This window comes from Rhododendron vialii, chromosome 1a, assembly GCF_030253575.1.
Source record: "Rhododendron vialii isolate Sample 1 chromosome 1a, ASM3025357v1".
In the NCBI taxonomy this organism is placed as follows: Eukaryota; Viridiplantae; Streptophyta; class Magnoliopsida; order Ericales; family Ericaceae; genus Rhododendron; species Rhododendron vialii.
The window spans coordinates 2,103,187-2,121,200 of record NC_080557.1 but is presented as its reverse complement, the minus strand read 5'-3'; the positions used below and the strand labels follow the sequence as shown (position 1 = coordinate 2,121,200).

Here is an 18,014-nt window from a genome sequence, read left to right as displayed (position 1 = left end):
TCAAGTAAACTTAGAAATTCGGATAATAATTAGCACATCATATTTCCTTGAGAGACTCAGAGTAAAATGTCTGAAGAAAGTGAAAGGATTATGAAAGTACCTGATAACACTTCACTGCGTCCAAATTAACAATGGATTAATTCAATGGGGCTATCAAAAAAAAAAAAAAAAACAATAACGCAGTTGATTAGGAGCATCTCGAACAAAAACGCAAACAGAAATATAACAAACAAGTAGGAGTACTAAATCTAAAAAATAAGTTAAGCTGGAACGCTAATCGATAATATATAAGTTTGTGTCTGGCAAAGGACTATTAGAGCAGCAATAAGCAGTGTGCAAATTAGCAAATGGAAGCAAAATACTTGGTTTATTTTTTATTAAAAGAATTACTCAAAACGAAAAACATCTTTGAATATTTATCCGTAGGATAACAGATACTTAGCAAACAAAATATGTTAAATTTTTTACTCCCATTATGACCGATGACGTACAATATAATTTCAAAATCTTTTTGCTCTTGCAAAAACAACATATAATTTCAAAATTATTCCACGTTGTCGCTAACTCAAAGCAAAATGGAATGAACTTCTCCAATTCATACTACTAAACACAAATGTTCAAAAAAAAAACAAAAAACAAAAAAAAAACAAAACAAAAAGGAATGCTAATATTTAAAATTTTCGAGAGCCCTTCCTAAAGGGCAATTAAGCACCTGCTCAAACATGGCAAAAGGGATTGAAATGTGGGCTTAAATGGTTGAGATTTTTAAGCCCTTAATTTCCAGAAATATGATGAACTTGAGAGCTAATCTGGATTTAGCTCGGCCCGGTTTGACCTGCATGGTACATGTTATACTTGTATTCATTTTTTTTTTTTTTGGTCGAACGGAATGGTACTTGTATTCATTTGTTTATGCTACTAATTTAAACACTTGAACAAAATCGATATATATATATATATATATATATATATATATTTTTTTTTTTTTTTTTTTTGATACTTCGGAATATTATAAAATTAGACCAAGGGCGAAATACGCAATAGAGTATCAGTCATGTTTAAAGTGTTATAGTCCCAAACAAAAGCCATGGACAACACCCTAGTCTATTATCTGCCTTAAGTTAAGGCGCTCCCTAATTCACAAAATTGATATTTATTATATTCTAGTTACAGTTTAGGGTTTTTCAAAGCAAACCAAAGTTGTGTTTTGAGTCTGGAGCTGAGAGAGAAATCTTTAGATGTTATTTCTGTTGGGATTGTGCCTGGTAATCTCACCCGCAACGGAAGTGAAACAAACAAAAAACGAAATCACACACAAGAGAACACACACAATCAAAATACGCGATTCTCCAAACTCGGGTACATCCACAGGAGAGAGAGAAATCTTCCACTATATGAAAAATAGAGATTACAATGTGAGATGTAAAACCCTCCCGAGCTCCTAACACACGGCTCTATACAATGTTTTACATTCACCCCCAACATCTCTATTTTTTCCTCACATCTACTCTCCTCTCACCTCCCAGCTGGTGTATCCGGCAACCCCCAAAGGGGCTGCCCTCTCCTTTTTCTCACACTCGGCACACACAGCACACATGCACCACCTCACTTAAATACCTGGAGAAAGATCTACACACTTGGCTCTTCAAATTCCAAGCATCACAAATGCTCTTGGAATTGCCGGCACCCACTCAAGAGGATTTCTAATGACCATATTTACATGGGCCAATTAAATACTCAACAACCCATTATTCACTTTTTCTTTTTTCTTTTCAAACTGCATATATTTAATGTGGAAAAAACCCAACAATTTCCTCCATGACACATGCATTTCACATCTCAAAGGGTTAAGTACTCCTTTTTGTTCTTCTCCTCCTCTAAATATAATCTCTTGAACTGTATGTTTTCACATTTGTAGTTCAATTGATTGTGTTGGAACTTTTCCTTTTTATTTTTTGTCAAAAAGAAAAAAAAATACAACTTTTCAATATATATGCATGACAGTTATCGCGCGTTTTAAACTTGAACTTGTGGTCGTTATAGTCTTATAGACTATTGATTTGTGCTTTTAGATTGGTGATTTGTGAGAGAACAAACGAATTAGATGGAGCAGCTTGGAAAATAAAACTCTAATAGCTAGGGTTGGACTTCTAAATATCAAGCTAAGGCCATTTATTAGTTGAATTTGTAAACATAGCACATACAAGTACTTACTTGTAAAAGAGAACATATTAACAAATATTACTCTTTATAAATAAAAAGATATTCCTCTTTGGAAAAATGTGGTACCTTGTCCGTGTAGCTTGTGATGAATTGGAAAAGAGAACATATAATATATGGTGCTTTATATCTTAGGTTGCATTCCTGTCTCTATATATCCTCATATTTATAGGACAAAAGAATACCTAAGAACAAACAAAAGGAAGGGAAATAAGTGATTCCTTGCTTATCATATTACTAAAGTAAATAAAAGAGATAGAAGTGTGTGTGAGGGAGAACAACTTTTACTTTCCACAGAATAAATTATTTGCTTGCAATGTGGTTTGAAGATAAAAGATGGGCCCCTTTGAAATGTGTAACTATTCATTGCTTTGGACACTGGATGTCATATCTCCTTTATCCATTTGTGGTTTTTTCTCGTGATAGTTCAGAGTAACTATCACAGATTCTTCTGTGCATATATGTCGTTATTTATGACTTTATCAAATTTAATTCCATCCATGACGGGGATGATAACAATTCATTTAAACAAAAATAATACACTTAATTAAAACAACCATTTACTTAAAACACACATGCATGTATGAGGCATCTATGTTACTCTCAAATAACCTTCGTTTCACTAAAGGCACTTAGCAATCCAGTTAGTCGGGAAATTGCGCTTAGATTGCTATTATATGCACCCCCAACGTGCCTTAGATGGCCTGATAAAGCCAGCATCAATCAACTCAGTGAGATGGTTCCTTCAATCCTTGCAACATTGGAATAGCCACTCGATAAGGAGCACGCAAGAACCTCAAGTGTTTTTCGGTTCCCTTGATAACAGTCTGTCGGATCGCTTTTCCACCATATCTCCTAAAATCAATTGGTGTTAATAAGAGTTTTAATTAGGTCTTTTATGTTATTCGACATCGCACCCGCAAGTCTGTTTTTAGAGAGATCGCAGAGAGTGACATTGTGTAACCAAATTCATGGGGGCACTCCGAGCCCAACAATCTCTCCCTCACAATGACACTCCCGTGACTCGAACCCATGACTTTCTGGCTCTGATGCCACTTATCAGACTGCTTTTCTACCATCTCCCCTAAAATAAATTTTTGGTGTTAGCGAGGGTTTCAATTAAGTCTTTTATGGCATTTGACATCGCACCCGCAATGTTTGTTTTTAGGGCGGTCGCAATAGTTTTTTGCACTCCGAGCCAACACCGTCAAACCCCAAGCAAAATGAATACTAATTTTTTTTTTTTTTTTTTTTGTCTAATTGGCCACAATAGGTTTTTGCACGTTATGTTCTACCAGTAAGCTTATTCGACATGTTCTGAAATTGCACAATTAATCAACAGTATTACACCAACATTTTTCCACAAATTATAGAAGACGCAGACTACCTAGGAGCAGAAATTCACTGTCACTGTAATCCCCCGGAGCACTTAAAAGAGTACCCAAGAACAAACAAAAGGAAGGGAAAGAAGTGATTCCTTGCTTATCATATTATTATTAAAGTAAATAAAAGAGAAAGAAGTGTGTGTGAGGGAGAACAACTTTTACTTACTTTCCACAGTATAAATTATTTGCTTGCAATGTGGTTTGAAGACAAAAGATGGGCCCCTTTGAAAGGTGTAACTATTCATTGCTTTTGACACTGGATGTCATATCTCTTTTACCCATTAGTTTTTTGATTTTTTCTTCTGGGCATGTCGTTATTTATGCCTTTTATCAAGTTTAAATCCATCCATGACGAGGATGATAATAATTCATTTAAACAAATACTAATACACTTAATTAAAACACCCATTTACTTAAAACACACATGTATGAGGCATTTATGTTACTCTCAAAGAACCGTCGTTCCAATAAAGACTGGTATTACATCACATTTCTTAATAGAGCACATTCACTTAAAGAATTCAAATCCTATACGACAACCAACAATCAAAAATTAAAATTTTAAATTTATAGCAACATAACTTCAGAGTTTCGTGCATTAATTATCATCATCCGAAATGCAATACTTGATAAAAAAAGAAAAAAAAAACATAGCGCGTGGCGCAATGTGAGTCATATGACGCTTTATGATGCACTCAACAATCCTGTTAATTGATCGGGAAACTGCCTATTATGGAGTAAATCATTCCAGAATTTGTTAGTTCAAGGACCCTTTTCCATGATATGAATTTTACTTTTAATGGTTGAAGTCTGTACACCTGATATTAGAAGAAATATTAATCAGGAATTTTTCTTTCCTAAATATAAGGAATATAGGAAATGGTATTTCTCAAAATATGATGCAAATCAATTACAGATTTTTAAAAAAGAATTTTACGATTGGATTGAATATTCAAAGAAAATCATTTCTTTTACTCAATGGTTTTATGGTAAATATTTTACAGAATTAGATCAATCCATCAATGTTATGGAAGATTATCATAGGAATTGGAAATCTATGACAAGATCTATTATTAGAGCAATCCATCCTCCAACCGTTCCTTTGAAATTAGATTCAGGACGTGCATGTGATTCTTTAGTTTTAGAAACTGTAGCATTTGTTAAACCTGTAGAAGTAAGAGATAATTATGAGAAAATTTACAAACAGAATAATTTTACTAACTTACATCTTAGTGCTGTTGGAGCTCAGTTAGTTCGAATAGAATGACAAATAGCTCAAGTCTATGAAGATTTTAAGGTTCGCCTACAAGGGTGATACATGGGGTAGTTTCTGGGATGTACTGGAGGTTCAAATGGGACTCATGTATGATTTGTTATATACAAAGGCCGCCGTAATATACAGTACGCGAAGTTTTGTTATGCGTTGTATTAGTTTTGGATGTACGGTGACTGTGTTAGTAGGATTAACCATTCACATTGTACTTTTAAAGGCCAGGGAAGAAGATGATGAAGACAATTGGCATGAGATTGATATTGCAATTACAGGGGTATTAATGGTAGGAGCGGTAGCTTTGGAGTTTTATGCAGCTATTGTAATATTTTCCTCCCATTGGATGATGCTTTGGCTAATTAAACAGGGTAGAGGGGAATGGGTGATATGGTTGTGTCAAAGATTTCCATGGCTTTTCGACAAGAAAATAACTGGTCTCAAATGATGGGGCAATTTGATCTACTTGGTTATTATCTCAAATTTAGAGAGACTGATGCTCCAAGTCCAGCTAGAAAAATAATCAGGGCGGTGTTAGGGCGTAAATATGAGGAAAAGTGGAATAGATATCAACACAAGACTGCATATTCTGTACATCGTCTAGTATACAACGCGATTTTAGGGCTTTCTGATTCTAATATTGATTCAAGAATCAAGGCCGGCCAGGGGTAAGCCCCGCAAGCCGGCCGGCTCGGGCAACCCCCGGCAAGGGGCAACCAAAAAAAATAATTTGTTTGTATACAAAAAAAAAAATAGAAATCCAGCAAAAAATATATTTAGGGGCAAATTTTGCACAAAATTTTAAAAAAAAAGTAAATATGTATGGTTTCCACCCACTTTAAAAAATTATGATACTTAAAAAAATTAGGAGGGCAAAGAGAGGTTTTCTATATCTAGGGTAAATAACAGATAAAAAAAAATTTAGGAGGGCAAATTATTAAGAGAGAAAATTAGGAGGCTTATTAGATAAGAAGAAAAAAAAGAAAAGGGACGCTATAGCCAAAACAAGAAGGGACGGATGATGTAATTCAAGCTAAATGGACAATATAATCTTGTTTTTGTTCTTTTTTTTTTTTGTTGCTTGTATGTCTTTTTTTTTTATTTTTTATATATACTTAACACTAGCGGGCAACCAAGCAGAAGGTCGGGCTTGGGCAACCCAAATGTCGGGGCCGGTACTGTCAAGAATGTCCGGAAGCTTAACCTGTGAATTGGATCACGAAATTTGTGCGTTATTAGATTACCGTAACCACACACGGGATGATTTCTCGTCGCTAATTACACGCGTGCACAAGGTAACGGAAATTCGCTATTGTTTAGAAACAGAATGGGATGCAGCTGGTGGTGAAGATGATCCATCTATATCCGACTCTTCAACGTGAAAGAAAAACAGGGAAGTGTCCAAAGCTCTGTCAAATTACATGATGTACCTAGTTATAATGCAGCCTTCACTGTTGCCCAATGTTGGATCACTTATTGGTTTGGAGATGAACCTCAACTATCCGAAACATTTCATAGGGAATTATGCACGCGACGTAAAAACGGTTTGCCGTGATCTGCAGGGGGGACATTAACGAGAATTGTAGTTCGATTGTCCAACATTTGAGGGGAAAGGAGAAGGCAAAGAGATGGGAAATAATCAAACTAACGTGGTTGCGGATGCTACTCACCGCAACTCGCCGTGAAAATGGTTTTGGTCAGAAAAACAGACACTTGCAGCAATTAAGACAGGGAGATGAGCTTCTCACTTTAATTTGGTTGATTAATCCCCCCTTTACCGAATTATGCGACACTAGTTTCTCATAGCATCCACAGTGGTATAATCAAAACTAAAATATTGCTAAGATGAACAACATTTGCTCAAAAAAGAGCTAACAGTGGAATAATCAAATTTAGCAACCTCTTAACAACTCATCAAATTTTGGCCATTGGATAATCAAAACTAGCAACTTTTTGCCAATATTCAAATTTAGTTGTCCCCATATTTTCTCAATCAAGTACACCATTAAAACTTTTTTTTCAAAAACTGTTCTTTTTTTCAAAAGCTATTTTTATTCAAAAACTGTTTTTTTTTAAACCAAAGTTTTCAGAAAACTATTTTCTCTTTTTCTAATAACCTATTTTTATTAGTTTGAAACCTATTTTTAAAAAATTATTTTCTATGTTCACAATTTTTAAATTTTTATAAATTGAAAATGTGATGTGGCAAGTTTTGATTATTCAAATTTGATTGTACCATTGTGGACATCTACATTGCTAATTTTAGCAATCCCTTAAATGCATAACTAAAAGATGATATTGCAACTTTTGATTATCGACTTTTGGTTATTCTACTGTGGCTATGCTCTCAGAGGATGCTTGAAAATAATTACTAGATTTCCTTTTCAAAATTTTCAGTACGCAAACTCTTTTTTCCTTTTCCGCGTGGTAAAGTTGTGAATGAACGTCTTGTTAGTTTTAACGTCAATGTCACGTTACTCTTCTTCTTTGGAGTATTTTGAAGCAACTATATACCGTACCTATTTTTTACTATTAACTAGGTTACAGGCAGAGGTGACAATCTCAACTCATATTTTTTAATTCGTCCAAATCTGTCCATTTATAACCTAACCCACCCATATTATATAATAGGTTGATATGGGTTCAACTCATATCAACCCATATTTATATGGGTTTACGTGGGTTGAAAATGAGTTCAAGGTTGAACGGAAAAGATTTATGTTGGCCTATTTTTTTTTAATTGCTCACGCCTTTAGTCCAAAACTTTTTTTAATTGCTCCCGTCTTTGGTCCAAAACCCACACTGGTCCAGAGAAGCAACATTCGCCCCCCCTCTCTCTCTCTCTCTCTCTAAATAGAACCCTGTTCCATCTCAATCTTTGTTTCTGTAACTTGCTTCGTCATTCTCTAACATTTGTTTTTTTTTTTTGTTAATTCTTTTGTGAATCAATTTTTTCATTTTTATTCAAAAAGTTATGATCAAAATGACTTTTTTTTTTATTTTTATTTAAATTTTTTCCGTATTTGTTAATTTTGCTTTAAATTTTTTTAACTAATTGATTATTCTCGTTGACAAGAATCGGAAAAATAATTTTATATATGAAATAGAAGATCATGGCTTTATATATGCATGCTTACTGAGTGATTGAATTTGTCTTCTCTCTAATGCTTTATGGTTTAAGATCTTGAAACTTTATTCTTCACTGATATTGACCCAGCATATGTGTAGTAGAAATTGTGCCATATGTGACTCCTGTGCATTAATTCTTTTGTGGACTAGTGGCAACTTTGATATCTTCAAGAAAATGGAAATTTTTGATCATTTGATTTCCCTTATGGAAAGGCACTGGTGTGGTTTTGATATATGGGGAAGACAGGTGCCAAAGGCACCCTTCGGGATATTACAAAAACCTTATATAGTGAAAATGGCAGCTATTCGGTGCATATGTACATGAAAAGTTGCGATGGTTTTGGAGGATGGAGTGCGGCAGTAATAATTTGCTGTTGGAGCAGTGTTTTTGTGTCGTGTATATATGCATATGGTTTTGACTATCGTCTTACGTGCCCCTCGTATCCCATTTGTGGGCAATGATTGTATTTGTTGGGAACAAATATGACTTTTTGAACAGATGCGACCTTTCAAAAGTGTAAGAAATGGCTACGTACACTTGTCGGTTGTAAAATTACCGATGGGTAATGGTAACAATTCAAGTTCTGGAGTATTTCATGCACATAGACCCAAATTAAATGAATAAGGTCAGCCGGTGGGCCGAGTCGAGGAAAACAGAGGTTGCGACAACGAAGGTGGAGGTCGAGCAAAAGCCAAACAAAGTGCTCCGGGGGATTACAGTGACAGTGAATTTCTGCTCCTAGGTACTAGGTAGTCTGTGTCTTCTAATATATATATTTGTGGAAAAATGTTGGTGTAATACTGTTGATTAATTGTGCAATTTCAGAACATTTCGAATAAGCTTACTGGTAGAACATAACGTGCAAAAACCTATTGTGGTCAATTAGATAAAAAAAAAAAAAAAAATTAGTATTCATTTTGCTTGGGGTTTGACGGTGTTGGGCTCCGTGTGCAAAAAACTATTGCGACCACCCTAAAAACAAACTTTGAGGGTGCGATGTCGAATGCCATAAAAGACTTAATTGAAACCCTCGCTAACACCAAAATTTATTTTAGGAGAGATGGTAGAAAAACAGTTTGATAAGTGACATCAGAGCCAGAAAATCATGGGTTCGGGTCATGGGAGTGCCATCGTGAGGGAGAGATTCTTGCAGTGCCATCGTGAGGGAGAGATTCTTGCACCTGAAGTGCCCCTATGGATTTGGTTACATAATGTCACTCTCTGCGACCTCTCTAAAAACAGACTTGCGAGTACGATGTCGAATGACATAAAAAATTTAATTAAAACTCTCATTAACACCAATTAGTTTTAGGAGATATGGTGGAAAAGCAATCTGACAATCGGTTATCAAGGGAACCGAAAAAACACTTGAGGTTCTTGCGTGCTCCTTATCGAGTGGCTATTCTAATGTTGCAAGGATTGAAGGAACCATCTCACTGAGTTGATTGATGCCGGCTTTATCAGGCCATCTAAGGCAAGTTGGGGGTGCATATAATAGCAATCTAAGCGCAATTTCCCGACTAACTGGATTGCTAAGTGCCTTTAGTGGAACAAAGGTTATTTGAGAGTAACATATAAATGCCTCGTACATGTGTGTTTTAAGTAAATGGGTGTTTTAATTAATTGTCATGGATGGAATTAAATTTGCACAGAAGAATCTGTGATAGTTACTCTGAACAATCACGAGAAAAAGTCACTAATGGGTAAAGGAGATATGACATCCAGTGTCCAAAGCAATGAATAGTTACTCCTTTCAAAGGGGCAAATAATTTATTCCGTGGAAAGTAAGTAAAGTTGTTATCCCTCACACACACTTCTATCACTTTTATTTACTTTAATAATATGATAAGCAAGGAATCACTTCTTTCCCTTCTTCTTCTTTTTTTTTTGTATTCTTTTGTCCTATAATTAAATATGAGGATATATAGAGATAGGAGCGAGACATAATATACAGAGCACCATAGATATTATATGTTCTCTTTTCCAATTCATCACAAGCTACACGACAAGGTACCACATTTTTCCAAAGCGGAATATCTTTTTATTTATAAAGAGTAATATTTGTTAATGATTAAGAATTACTATTGCTTTGGACATTTACTTTTGCATTTCATTGCTTCAAAATTTCAATTTACTTGTTGTGTGGGATTCGTCCGCTCGCGCTCACTTGGGATATCCCTGAGATAACTATGTATAGGAAATTTCCGATTTACCAAAAAAAAAATATAGAAACTATGTATAGGTTTTTGAGTTGAATCCAACAAATTCAATAATTAAGTACTAGTACGTGCTATGTTTGCATTTTATGCGCTCTGTATCACACAAATCACCAATCTAAAAGCACAAATCAATAGTCCATAAGACTATAACGACGACCACAAGTTCAAGTTTCAAACGTGTGATAACTGCCATATTGAAAAGTTGTATTTTTTTTTTTGCAACAGCAAACAGATTTTGAAATTATATTGTACGTCATCGGTCATAAAGGAAATAAAAAATTCAACATATATATTTTGTTCGTTGAGTATCTGTTATCCTACAGATAAATATTCAAATATGTATTTTGCTTTGGGTATTTCTTTTAATAAGAAATATAAACCAAGTATTTGGAACAAATAGCAAACGTGAAGGTCAAAAGAGTTATAATTGATACTTGAAGAATAAAAATGATACTCGAATGAAACTAGAAGGACCATTTATATAAAAATGCAAAGTTGATCCAAACTAGGAGGACCAATGGCTAGCTACTAATCTTTTTGGAGCAATAAGCAAAGCCGCAAAGACTCTGTCCTTTTTATGACACTAGTGTAATGCTCGTGTTTCGCACGTTTCTGCGTGCTCATTGATTTAATTGTTAGTCGGAAAGTTAATACACATGTTATTTTTGTTCATACCACCAACTATATACTTTTCGAGTACGTTCAGTGGTTCAACTTCAACAGCCATCACTCAAATATCATAAAATGATGAAACCGTGATATACTCAAATGTTTTGTAGTTATGCTTTGGACAATTAATATGATACCAAAATCAAATCTTTCCAAAAGGAAAAAGGTGAAGAGGGAGGCTACTTCGATTAATCTTTATCTAGGGCTTGAATGGAGCGAAAACAACCACCACATTATGCCCACCAAAGCCAAATGAATTGTAGATACCCACACAAAATAGGCAAATTTAATTAGTGAATGTTAAAATATTATTTATTCGCTAAGCAATGTTGGAATATGAGGAATTTGAATAACAAAATGTTCAAATGTTTGATTAGTATATAGGTCGCAAAAGATATATTATCTTCATTGACAAAATAGCAAAAACATATAACAAAAGCACTTAAAGGTCCTTGGTTTTTAACCAATAAACCGCATGTATGGATTAAACATTATGCTTCTCCGGTTTCATAATTTCTGAAAAGAGGGACTAAAATATGTACCAACATCTTCATGTTCTTTCTCCACGTTTGGAACAGTGTCGACTGTGACATCAGACTCCAAGTTCTGCAAAATTAAAGAACCATAGTTTGTAAAAGAATGAGTTTCAACGAATTTTATTTGCTTATTCTCAATAATCACAATTGGTATTGTAATGCGGAACAAGTTTTCAGCAAAAGTTCTTAATTACCGATACGTCGAGGGAGAGTAGGAAGGACAGGTGAAGTATTTGCAGAACAATATACCTTTATTCGTTGAATCAAAGAAGCAACTTAGGACTCGCCAACAAGATCTGTCTACCAGCAACAAGGAAGACCAAATTAACCACGTTTTAAACCAGCAAACATAAATTAGAAACTCAAAGCTTTATTCAACTATCATACACTATCTAACATAGATAACTTCCCATTTACATGATACCAAGATACTACAGCAGCATTGACAGCACAAAAGGCATTCAGTTGCCTGAACTTATCGAAACCTCAGATCTCTTCCTATGATGATAGTTTAGGTACCACCAAGCAGAAGAATACTAAAACTGAACTTGGTAGATTGTTGGTTTAAGGAGATGAAAACAATTCATGAGGAGAGCCATGGGCTCCAAATTCAAACTAAAAATTAAGATATGGATAGACCAGTCTTCAAAGGTCCGAAGACCTAATGTTTCAGCTTTGATGAAGCTGCACTAAGTGGTCCACCAGTATAGAAACGGCTCTGAGTTAAATAAAATCAGAACACAATTTACATAGACTATGTCAGTCAAGAATCCTAAAGTTTAACCTTTTTATTTAAGAGACACAAACAATGTGTACCTCATTGACTGAGATACGATCAACATATACAATTTGCTCTACTGCATCATTGACCACTCCTTTCGGCTTAACATCAATATTAGCATGTTTAGCATCAACCAAAATGACTACACCATGCAGCTTAACGTCATTAAAAATATGATCCTCTGCATAAAAAGTAACGATTGGTGCCGGATTTGTCAATCCTGTAAAGTTGATATATAGCATATATGTTACGACGTCAACTGGAGAAGTCCAATGTATCTAGCAAAACTGTGAATATATAGCCACTGTTTTGTAGTCTCAATGATCATGTGGTCTAATTTTCCTTTCTTTTTATGGACTAATTCAACAATCATTTTGTCAAATGTGGAACAAAAAAATTACAAACTTAAAGTAAAGAAGAAAACTATTGCCATATCAGGATGTGGAAACAACAATGCATTATCAAACTACCATACATGTGGACAATTGGCAATTATGTGCATTCTGAGACAAACTTAAACAAGAAGTTAAATGTGGTTGATGAGAATGTGATTTTCCACTGCCCAACTTCTGTTTCAAAGACAAGCATTAGAATTTCTATAGTTCCTATAGCAATAATAAAGATACACAATACTTGCGTCCCTATGCCCAAAACTTAATGCAACATGACGATGACGCTGATGTACTCTCCCTATTTCTCTACGAAAAATCCTTGAACTTCTGGAGCTCACCCTCGAGCAACTCGATGAAATCAGACTCATTTTCTGTCATCTCCGCCTAAAACTTCAAAAATCACAAGAACCAAAAAAAGCTTGGCCTATTCAGTTTATGAATTCCATGTACTCTTTGATTGGATAGACATTTAATCTATAGAAGACACATTGTCGTCTTTCTATATCGAACCTGCCTCAGGTCTCACATCTCTTATGAGGGGAAAAAAGAAGAAGTTAACCCCTAAAACAGAGCCCTTTATCGATAACAAATGCAGCTAATGTGTAAGTAGTTTCCTAAATTTTGCTCGCAACAACTTCTCCTAATGACAAAAAGCGTGAAAAGGCTACCTCCCCTTTTGTGTCATTGCCCACGAATTTATAAGAATGATCAAAAACACATTACAAATGAGCAATGAATCACTTGTTCCAGAGAACCATACCAACTTTATGGACAATTAGACATAAGAAATAAATGTGGCTTTTCATCAAACACCTATAGTGCACAAAGAATACAATGCATTGAAGTTATTAAAAATCAGAAACTCATTCCATGAGGCCATTGGTTTAAATTGCTATTGCTGCCATACTCATAAACAAATGTATTGGACCATTGCAGTACATTGGCGCAGAAGATTAGTTTGCAGCACAATGCATTATATGCTAATGCTTTGAAAGCTGCACATGTCTCAGCTGGTTCAAGGGAAACCACCTGAATATAATGATCGTAAATATTAGAAGAAGTGTATATTTTAAACGGATTTAAAAGATAATTGACCAAACAGATAGGACAACAGCCAGCATCTATACCAGAGCTAGGGCTCTTGTTCGAATGGTGCACACATAGAAGATGACAAAGGGATTCTAACAAATTCAAATCTGTATTTCCTACATCATCAAATCGAAGCGAAATCGAATCCAAACGTGAAAATGAACGGGAATTTACCTCTGCTCACGCTTTTTCTTTGATTGTAGCCCTAACAAAATGAGGTGAAGCAATAACACAATCACGCCTCTCCTTTAAAGATGGCAACAGCCGTAAGAATAGTGTCGTGATGATCACATTGTACAGTTCAATCGGCTCACTAAGTACCGAAATTGAGTGAAATCCGGAAAGAGTACAAATCTGCTGAATGAAATCCGGAGAACCGACTTTGACTCTCTCACTCTCGATAGTTTGCTGGGTAACAGTAGTAAGAATAGTGCCGTGATGATCACATAGTACAGTTGAATCGGCTCACAAAGTACCGAAATTGAGTGAAATCCGTAAAGAGAGTACAAATCTGCTGAGTGAAATCCGGAAAATCGACTTCGACTCTCTCGCTTTCGATCGTTTGCTGGGTAACAGCCGTAAGAACAGTGCCGTGATGATCACATAGTACAGTTGAATCGGCTCACAAAGTACCGAAATTGAGTGAAATCCGTAAAGAGAGTACAAATCTGCTGAGTGAAATCCGGAAAACCAACTCGACTCTCTCGCTTTCAATCTTTCCCAAGCAAAAGGCCATCGTTCCCAAACAAAAGGCGAAATACCAAAACTAACCCTAGCTCGACACATGCAAGGACAAAACAAGAACGAAAACTTCAGAGGCCAATAACGTAAATTCAAGTCATGACTTGGCTTAGCATTGTTGGTTCTTTTATTACAAGTGTATAGATAAGATAACCAAATGAGAACTAAGGTATTAAAATTAAAAATTCACGTGTGCTAGGGGTGATGGTCTAAAATGTTTTGGCCTCCATGTGACTCTTTTTTAAACCTATTAATTAATTTTTTGAAATGGCAAAAAGAAAATTTATTAATTTTTTTAAAAAAAAAACAAAGATTAAAAGGATCACTAGCACACCAGCATATGCCACCAGAGGACCAAAACCACACGAAGGCAATATGCCACCAAAATACCACAAACCAAAACGAAAGCCGAAAACCCGCTAACACCAAGAGAAACAAAAGCTAACACCAAAATAATACTCATTTGTCTTTAGGAAATTAATTAATTTCTAAAATTGAACCCAATAATACCCCATTGACATCACATACTAGTCCACGAATTCTCGCTGCTCCCTGTTCCTCTTCCTTGTATGAAGATGAAGAAATTGAGTGAGCTCACAAGGGAAAAAATCAAATTTGCCTTCAGTATCTCTGTATCTGTTTGACAGATTTTTGGTTTCATTTCTGCTCAAGATACTCCTAAGCTGTGTTATCCGTTTGCATATTTCTTTTTACAGCTCCGTTGGACTTATTTGCAATTAGGCTCCATCGTGTCGATGTTCACTTTTTTTCCATTGTTTGGTTATAAAGCGCGCAAGTGCCTAAAACATTTTACATACGAACAAAAATGTTTTCCTCTCAAATTGTCCATAAGTCATTTTTGGCAGTTTCAAACACCAGTGTCTCGGCCCCTGGCCGGGGAGGTATACCAATCCATGTCACCAGAAATTCGTTATTGATTAGGCTGGGCACAAATAATTGACTATCTTCCCCTTCTCTCTTGGCTTTTCCAGTATCCTATCACTCTTGTTTGGTTATTCTCCAAATAATTTTTGCCACCCAAATGCCGGAAACCTTTTGATGTGAAAAATAATTTACATATATATCATTTGATGATGTAAAATGTTTTACGTTGAAATAAACAGAGCCTTCTTGTAAAAAAACAAAGCCTTAATTTGGTGGCCTTAAAGTGTTTTATCAATTTCTTTTAATTTTGATTTTACTTGACTTTGTGGAAAACTTAAGAAATAAAATAAACAAAGACGAGCTGGGTTTAAAAAAAAAAAACAGAATATCGTGATTCGTGGAGCTATTTTCTTGTTACGTTTTCAGAAGTGGGATTGGTGTCGGCTTTCATTGATTCCTTAGTTAAATATAAGGGAAAATGACGGTCCAGGACGTGTTTTGATAATTATTACCCGCTAAGGACATTTTCAGCATTAACAAATGTTCTCAGTATGTTCTTGATGGGTATTAATTATCAAAACACATCATTGGCCGTCATTTTCCCTAAATATAATATCGTCTTTTTCATACCAGATGTCTTCAATGACTAGATAAATTACATGCACTTCGACTTATCCCCTCCCCTAGTTCAATCAAAGGCAGATCATCCGTGCAAGACTATAAAATTCACAATAAATTATTTTCATGCATGCGGCATAACACAAACAATGAAACCATGGTTAACTGGGTGGGGAGCAGCTAACCGAACTAACCCTTGCGACAGTTAATTATATTCTCTTAACTAGACTTTTGTTTGAGTTGAAACCAGTATATGATAGACCTTCGTGCATTGCCACCAAATAACTTGGGGTTTAAGCATTCTGGACTATGTTGTTACGCTCCGACAAGTTATTGGCCCACTAAAGAGTGCGTGTTAGTCGTTACACCTTAGAGCATCTCCAACCCTTGACTTCAAATTAGGAATGCCAATTTTTTTTTTTAAGGCTGATGTGGCATTTCCAATTTGACATCAGGACCTCCTCTCCAACCCTTATGTCAAATTTTATTTATTTGACATCAAATTAGAGTAGTGCTACATGTACCGACCTCCCCGGTACCGAAATCGTACCGCCGGCCGCCGGTGGGCCGTCTCCGGCCACCGGACGGCCGATCCGAGCCGTCCAAAAATTTTAAAAAAAAAAAACGAGGGGGCCTACGCGGGAATCAACGGCATCCGAGGTGTGTAAGGTTCTTGATCCGAGCACCCTTTTTTCGTGTATATATGTATATTCGCGGGAATATACATATATACACGAAAAAAGGGTGCTCGGATCAAGAACCTTACACACCTCGGATGCCGTTGATTCCCGCGTACGCCCCCTCGTTTTTTTTTTTTAAAATTTTTGGACGGCTCGGATCGGCCGTCCGGTGGCCGGAGACGGCCCACCGGCGGCCGGCGGTACGATTTCGGTACCGGGAGGTCGGTACCAATATCATTTCTGATCAAATTATCCCTCTCAAACCCTTATGTCAAAATACGAATGTTCATTTTTTGAAATTTGGAATGGAGAAGGGTGGCTGTCAAAGTTGACATGAGAAAACTTGCCTTCAAATCCATGTGTATTAGGCTGTTAGGTTGGATTGAATTTTGATGTCAATTTTTACCGTTAAAATGTCCACGTAGGAATTTAACATCTCCCATTGGAGATGCTCTTAGTTGCATGTGAAAATAGACAATATATGTTTCAGTTGTTTTGCTTGCATCCTTTTAATTAGTTTTTGTTTTTCATATTTTGATATATCAAGAAGACAAACGGTTGGGGTGGGATGGATCCAATTCCACCATGGTTGCGGAGACTTTGGGATGCGTGGGATCTTCGAGCACTGGTTCTACTTAGTTTCACCCTACAAATAATTCTATCCATATTTGGCGACCGAAGAAAATACATATCATCGATGTGGATTAACATCCTTCTTTGGTCGGCCTATTTAATGGCAGACTTGGTAGCGACGATTGCTCTTGGCAAACTCTCAGATGTCCAAGGCAATCTCGAAAAAAGCAACTTATTATGGGCCATATGGGCACCGTTGCTTTTGTTACATCTCGGTGGCCCTAACAGCATAACTGCTTATTCATTGGAAGATAATCAGTTGTGGTTGAGGCATCTTCTAGGATTATTGGTTCAAATTTCTGCAGCGATTTATGTTATTCTGATGTTCGTGGAAAAATTCATGGTTCTAGCGGGAGTTATCAAGTACGGGGAGAGAACATGGGTTCTCAAGGCGGTGAGCGACGATAAATACTTACACTGGAGACCCTTCGGTAGTCTTAGAGATAAATATTTAACCGAGGGTCATGACTATGTGCGGGTTTTAGTTGTGGCTTATGAACATCTGCATCGGTTTATGGGGTATTTGGTTGATGGGGGCCTTGGTTTAGGTCTCGTGGACGTTGATGGGGGCCCTGGTTTAGGTTCGGTGGACGACGTTGATGGGGGCATTGATATAGATCCGGTGGACGACGTTGATTGGGGCATTGATATAGATTTGGTGGACGACCACTGGGGTGATATGGAAGATAACATTTTGAGGGATGCACTGGAGGTTAAAACGGGACTCATGTATGATTTGCTATATACAAAGGCTGCCATAATATACAGT

The 18,014-nt window shown here is 36.1% G+C and overlaps 1 long non-coding RNA gene and 1 pseudogene across 2 annotated transcripts; both read right to left on the bottom strand.

Annotated features, from left to right (window-relative positions):
- LOC131317623 (uncharacterized) overlaps positions 1-18,014 on the bottom strand; it is a 102,036-nt pseudogene that overhangs the window by 51,179 nt on the left and 32,843 nt on the right.
- Positions 11,231-14,536, bottom strand: LOC131325511 (uncharacterized). Of its 2 annotated transcripts, XR_009199725.1 has the most exons (4): positions 13,727-14,536; positions 12,243-13,628; positions 11,676-11,722; positions 11,246-11,496 (listed from the first exon to the last, which is right to left on the bottom strand). It is a non-coding gene; the product is annotated as an uncharacterized LOC131325511 (long non-coding RNA). The 2 variants fall into 2 exon arrangements; XR_009199724.1 differs by having other exon boundaries at positions 11,231-11,496; positions 12,243-14,536.